The sequence below is a fragment of the Micropterus dolomieu genome, linkage group LG12, assembly GCF_021292245.1.
Source record: "Micropterus dolomieu isolate WLL.071019.BEF.003 ecotype Adirondacks linkage group LG12, ASM2129224v1, whole genome shotgun sequence".
In the NCBI taxonomy this organism is placed as follows: Eukaryota; Metazoa; Chordata; class Actinopteri; order Centrarchiformes; family Centrarchidae; genus Micropterus; species Micropterus dolomieu.
In genome coordinates, this window is record NC_060161.1 from 37,835,819 (window position 1) to 37,842,707 (window position 6,889).

At 42.3% G+C, this 6,889-nt stretch overlaps 1 pseudogene; it reads left to right on the forward strand.

Annotated features, from left to right (window-relative positions):
• Nucleotides 1–6,613, forward strand: part of LOC123979988 — a 15,579-nt pseudogene extending 8,966 nt beyond the window's left edge.
• The last annotated feature ends 276 nt before the right edge of the window (nucleotides 6,614–6,889 follow it).

The following is a 6,889-nucleotide window of genomic DNA, read 5'->3' on the forward strand; positions in this document are numbered from 1 at the left end:
AACTCCAGTCACTGCAGTACAGGCTAGTGCTATTGATAGGCCGCACTCGCGTAGCACTAAGATCATAAAAGGTTTTAAAGTATGGCAAGAGCCAACTTTATCTGACAGTCCCAGTGATTTAAAAGTATCCAAGAGCTGCTGATTTCTAGCAGGGGAAAAAAAATGAGTGTTTAAGCCACAGAATGCAAGGAGAGGCAAGAGCAAGCAGCAAAGCGTCTGCACTGTAAGAAAGCAGGAAACAAGCAGACTGCTTGCAAAAATGTATTAAGTCTCCAATTTCTAATTGGAGGGTTGTTTTTTATTGGCATACTAGAAACTGGTAAGTGAATGTTGATAGTGAAAGGGTGAAACCGAGTGTCTGAGATGTCATAATTGAGCTACTAACCAAACAATAGTCTAGGTGTGAATATGAGCTGTGGACTGGTGAAAAAGAGGTACAATTCTCTGAGAGTGGGGCGATGAGAATGCAAAGGCTTTCTGTTGATTCCCACATACGAGGATTGCCTGCCGAGTCTGTCAACAGCTGTATTGCATACCAGGTTGAAGTCCTCTCTTTTTTATAAAAGCTGTGTCTGAGTGAGCAGAGAGTGAGGTGAAGCATGCATGAAAAAGGAGGCGTCGTCAACATTCGGGCCTTAGATATTATAAATCAGGTTTTTGAATGGAAATGTTATCTACAATAAATCGACCTTTTGGATCTATAACAGCAACATTAACAGAAGAAAGAAGTAGACTTTTAACAAGTTATTTCCGTTTGCAATGTTCAAACTTAGCCACAGTGGGTCTTGGCCTATGGTTGTCCGACCACCATCCTCCCAAATGGTGCACCCGTTCTTCACGGTGTAAGCCGGTAGCTTCAGCTCCTTTTAAGGATGACTTTTTTTAGTCTTCTCAGGGCCTTTGTCCGCCTACTCCGGGATACCCAAGATGACCAGGTTGTCCCCATAGACTGCATATAAGAAATGGACGTAGTCATCGTGACGTCACCCGTTGGTTTGTGGACTGCCATTTTGAAGCCTCGAGTTTGGCCAACCATGAAGTGACCGGAAGTGACGATACGGTGGAGCTAACGGGCGTGTGTGGAGCTAGCTAGCTTGCTTAGCTAGGTGCAACTGTAATTCACGTTAATTCTCACTTTAACAGGGCTGATAACTTTGTCTAGAGAACAGTCTTAAAACTAAATGTACTCACCAGAGAAAGTGAACAGCCAACTCCTAATAAGCTTTTTCAACGGCGCTGGTTAAATTTACACAGCGCCGAGGGTACAAGCCGGCTCTAGCCTGATTGACATGTCGCCATGGTAACGACTTGTCAATCATAGATAATCATACTCTGCTTTGTGGTCTATTTTAAAATAAATGGGGCCATAATTTACTAAATGAACATCATTTTGTGTTGAAGACTTGAAACTAGCGACTGAGACAATAAACTCATCAGGAAGTGTTTACTGGGGTAATTATTCAGCTGAGAAGTAGGGTAATTTTCCCATTATTTCTAATGGAGCCGGACTTCTTTTTGCAACCAGATGAGTCGCCCCCTGCTGGATTTTCAATGGAATGCATGTTTCGAGGACTTCTGCATCAAATTCATATTGTAGACCAGAAGCTTCCTGCTTGGTTGTCCCTCATGCTGCACGCCTGGAGATCGTTGATCTTTTCTCTGTTTTAATTTTCTTCTGAGCCAAAAACCTTCGGTTATTGTTGTGTTTATTTCTGCGGTGTGATAGGCTGTTAGATCTATACAAATAGAACATGTCTTCAAGCTTGACCTAAAGCATTACCACCGTTGCACATATTTTTTTCTATGTATATTACTGCCATCACTTATATACTAGAGCCCAACCAATTTATCGTTTTGCAGATATTACTAATGTTAGATATTAGAGAACTTGAAGCAGCAAGCCGTGTTAGATTCTTGTTCGGCTTACATTTATTCACAAGTCCGCGCTGGTTTAATCATTTCTGACACACCGAGTAGAGACAAGCAGCCCGCAGAACGTCAAACACTATAGTTTAATCTCTCATTAGCTTTGTGGCTAATTTAGCATCAGGCAGCGGTAGCTGCTATACGTTATATTTAATAATACAGTGTTTCCCACATAATGACAGTGTAACTGTGGCGTCTTGAAAACCAGCTGTATTCTAACATAAACTTAGCTCTCCTTATTAGCAAGGCTCCTTACACGCTTGCTAATAACTTTTAATAGCTGGGTCTCCAACGTTGAGAGCGTTGTGTTGGACAGATTTGTGCAGCTGTGTTAACGAGGGAGAGAAAGCGAGAGAGAAGGGTGAGAGAGAGAGGGACGAGTGAGAGAGGGACGAGTGAGAGGATATGCTGTGCCAATAAGCGCTGCCTGCAGCTCAAATATGATTTTAAATAGGCCTAGAAAAAAACGACGATCAATCTGTGGCGGTTAGCATTGATATTGTGGTGGGCCGCCACAAATAAATGAACGAATGGGAAACACTAATATTTAGAAGTAATGAACTAGGGAGAAATGAGAGGTAATGAACTAGGGAGAAATGAGAGGACCGTTCACTAGAAGTGCCGCACTGTTTCAGAATAAATCTACAATCACGTCTGCTAGAGTAACGTTAGCCTCCACCACTCACTTACTGTGACATGAAACATCCTGCTGTGACCTGGGAGAGTGCAGTGAAAAACGTGAGGGTTAGCAAGTCTGGTGTGAATGTTTTCAGGAGAGGAGAAGTGATAATGACCAACTCACCGTGAACACTGAGTGCGAGAGTTAGGCTATCAGGAGCTCCTGTTTTGTTCTATTGTGCTGCAGTGTTTTAAACAGAGGAGCTATGCATGACATGAGGGAAGGATCCGACTCTTTATTTTCTAATAGTCATATATTGGCTGTTTTAAAGGCGAATACAGATATAACTGCGAGTAGCTTATATCGGCCAATAATATCTGCAAAACGATAAATCAGGTTGGGCTCTAGTATTTTTGTTTTGCTGACCCAACGATGCATTATTTACTTTAAGTTTCATTAGTTGTAGAGCTCAGTTGTAACAAATGGGATATTTTTAAAATGTTTCTGTAGTTTTATTTGACTCTTAGTCATCAAAACCTTAATATATTTTGTTGTACTTTTGTTCAAAGTACTATTTATAACAATACAAGTTTGTCTATACTGCATTATGTCATGGTACCTTGGTATGGTTTCAACATAACATTTTAAGGATAGTCTTTGTTTGTCATGCATTTCTTAAAATGCATTTCTTAAAATAAGGGGAAAAAAACGATAACCGATGTATCGGCCGATACATCGGTTATCTGACTTAAGAGCCCGACCGGTATGGGATTTTTATCTGTCTATCTAGTCTGTAGTATGGGTCAAGCTTCAACAACCCTCTGTGGACACACCCCTGCAGTTGGTTGTCACAGGTGGTAATGCATCAGTCAAACTTGAACATTGTGGGTTATGTTTCAGAGACATGCTCTTAATGTCATTTATGGTTCTAGATAGCTCGCTGCACCATGACATCTCACTCACTGTCTATGTCTTTCTGTCTGCTGCTATAGAAACGAACAGGAAGAGATGGGCCCCAACGTCATCACTGTCAGCTCTGTGACAAATCCTTCACAAGATCTGGATCTTTAAAGACTCATCAGAGACTTCACACTGGAGAGAAGCCGTACGGCTGTGACCTATGTGGGAGAGCTTTCGTTACAGCACGTGACCTAAAAATTCACAGACGGGTTCACACTGGAGAGAAACCATACTGGTGTGACCAGTGTGGGAAAGCTTTCACTACATCGGGTCTCCTAAGAATTCACCGCCGTGTTCACACTGGAGAGAAACCATACAATTGTGACCTGTGTGGGAAAGGTTTCGCTACAGTTGGTCATCTAAAAAGGCACATACAAGTTCACACTGGAGAGAAACCGTACAGCTGTGACCAGTGTGGGAAAGCTTTCAGTGCATCAGGTGCCCTTCAAAGGCACATACGTGTTCACACTGGAGAGAAACCATACTGGTGTGACAAGTGTGGGAAAACCTTCACGACATCAGAAGACCTACAAAGGCACAGACGTGTTCATACTGGAGAGAAACCGTACTGGTGTGATCAGTGTGGGAAAGCTTTCACTCAACCAGGTGAACTAAAAATCCACCAACGTGTTCACACTGGAGAGAAACCGTACTGGTGTGACCAGTGTGGGAAAGCTTTCACTCGATCAGATCAACTAAAAATCCACAAACGTATTCACACTGGAGAGAAACCGTACAGCTGTGACCAGTGTGGGAAAGCTTTCCCACGATTAGATCAACTAAAAATCCACAAACGTGTTCACACTGGAGTGAAACCATACAGCTGTGACAAGCTTTCACTACGTCAGGTCAAGTAAAAGTCCACCAAGTGTTCACAATGGAGAGAAACCGTACATCAGTGAATACTGTGGAAAAGTTTTCACTAGATCAGATAAATTAACAATTCACCAACGTGTTCACACTTTAAGAAACCATACTTTTGTGAACAGTGTGGGAAAAGTAAATATAGTCAGCTTAAACACCACCAATGCAGTCACATTACTTCGTTTTGAATTAGGGCTGCAACGATTAGTCTACGTAATCGACGACGTCGATTTGTAAAAATCCATCTCATGAACATTTCTGGTTGTTTATCTCTAACTGTAATGCATTACATGAAGTGCTGGGGGCAGTATCGCTTCCATTGTCTGCCATGACTGCTTGACTGTAAGGCTACTCATGAAGAAGCTTTCATATGAGAAGCAGACAGCAGCGGAGAAAGAGGCTAATAGAACGATTTTGTATGCTAGTTCATCATATATTGGCAGTTTTACGAAAGTTGATGGCGAATTGAAAATGTGCTCAAACATTTGGGTCAGAAATGTGTCGGGTAGCCGTTGTCACGTGTCAATGTGTAGTTCACACATAACGACTGAAAATATTGTCCATATTGTTGTTCCTTCTCCCCCTGGACTTACTATCCAGAGGAACATTACAATTTAGGGGCTCGTTCAGGATCTAAAAGAGACTAGAAATCAGATTTACTGCGTGGTTGTGATAACTGTGTGCTGGTCATTGTCCAGGGTTGTGAACATTTGTTGTTTTGACTTTTTTATGTTTGGTAATCCTGGGTTGGGATTAATTCCCTGGCCGGGGGTAGGCGTTTCGGGATTCGGCCACCGAAGTTGCTGCCTGTAAAGTCGCCCCAAGCCCGGCACGCTCCAGAAGATAGACTTGGTAAAGAATTAATAGGCAGGATCTGGGGAAGTTGTGGTGTTGCACAAAGTGCTGGATGGTGAGTATCTGTTTTGTGTGTGGATTACGGCACCAATCCTCTGTCTCTCCACCACATTTTAGTGCTAGCAAGAAGTCTAGTGACAGACGGGTACCCCGAGTTGGTTTAAGTAACATTGTAAGTGCTAAATCAGACAGGCTGTCATAAACCTGGTCACCTCATTGCAGATTGTTTAACTATGAAACAAAAGCAGCAGGGTTCAGTTACCAAGCAGCCGAAAGGGAGTGAGATTAATTAAAATTGTCACTCCATGTTTTCTTCTGTTTTCTCTGAGGACAGGATGCTCGCTCGATGCCACTGCCGTTGACACGTGAAGGGCTCATTGGTGCACAGAAAAGTGACCTCTCACTGGTAAAGTGTTTTGCCTCAGTTGTTGCTGACCTGAGTGAGTGTAGAAAAGTGTCGGTGTTTTCTTCTTTCTCTGGTGCGAAAGTGGTCTTCGCATACAGGTGCAGCAACAGGTGAGGTATTCGACATAGTGTACCAGATAGGGAAACAGGTAGGAAAAGGGCAGGTCAGGCCAGAGGAGGCCAAAGCGGCTGCAGTATTGGCTTATCCAGTTCCTACAACCAGACGAGAGCTCCGGCATTTTTTAGGCATGACAGGATACTACAGATGCTTTTGCAAGAACCTCTCAGTGGTAGGGAACCCCTTACTAAGCTCTGTAGCCCAGCTACCATATAATAGCTTTCTGAGGTATCTAACAGCGGATCAGCGTTGTTTTTTGTTGTGTGTTGCACTTAAATTGGTCCCCGCTGTACAAAAGGATCTACAATCGTGACGTTCACTAGTTGTTATTTATGTTTATTTCAGGTTATGTGTGTTTGATTGGCGTAGATGTAAGGGGGTGGGTATTAGGCGACTGGAGTCGTGAGCAGTCAAGTTGTGCTTGGAGTACCTGGATTTTACCGCTCTCCCCCGGTATCCTCCTGTTAAAATATTTCCCCATAAATCTTTATTTATACCCGCTGTTTGCTACATTCCCCTCCGTTAAAGCCGGTGGCAGCACGTAGAACAGCTCGGTAACAGTGAAGGGAAGTCAGCGGCACTCGCAAATGAAACAAGAAGAAGGAAAAGCAGCACGACGTGTTCAGGACGGATCATGCGTTGCTAAACGAGTATTTCACATGAATTTCCCTGTAAAATAGACGTGAAAAATGATTTACGATGTGCGAGTAAAAACTGCAACCTACAGTCATTTTTGTGCATGGATGGTTAAAATGAGGCTGAAGCAGAACATAGAAAAATTAATTAATGAGGAGGTTTAAGTTGAATGATTAATAAGCATCTTGTAAGTTTATAAAACAATTTACTACTATGTCTTAAGTACATTTAATAGCAATAAATTAATTTTGCTTCAAATTTCTATCTTGTGTCGTCTTTTTAGTTTGTACTCGACAGAATATCTTATCTCAATTAAAAGTACTGAAACAAATGTTTGTGTTTATGTATGTGACATAAAAAAGCAAGTTGTGCAGTGCTCCTGTACTGGCTGCACCTAACTTTGCTCTTCCCTTCCAGTTAGAAGTGGATGCTAGTAATAATACAACATCTGAAATCCTCCTCATGCTGCCTTGATATTCTGCCAACAGGTTTTTTCAAAAATGTGT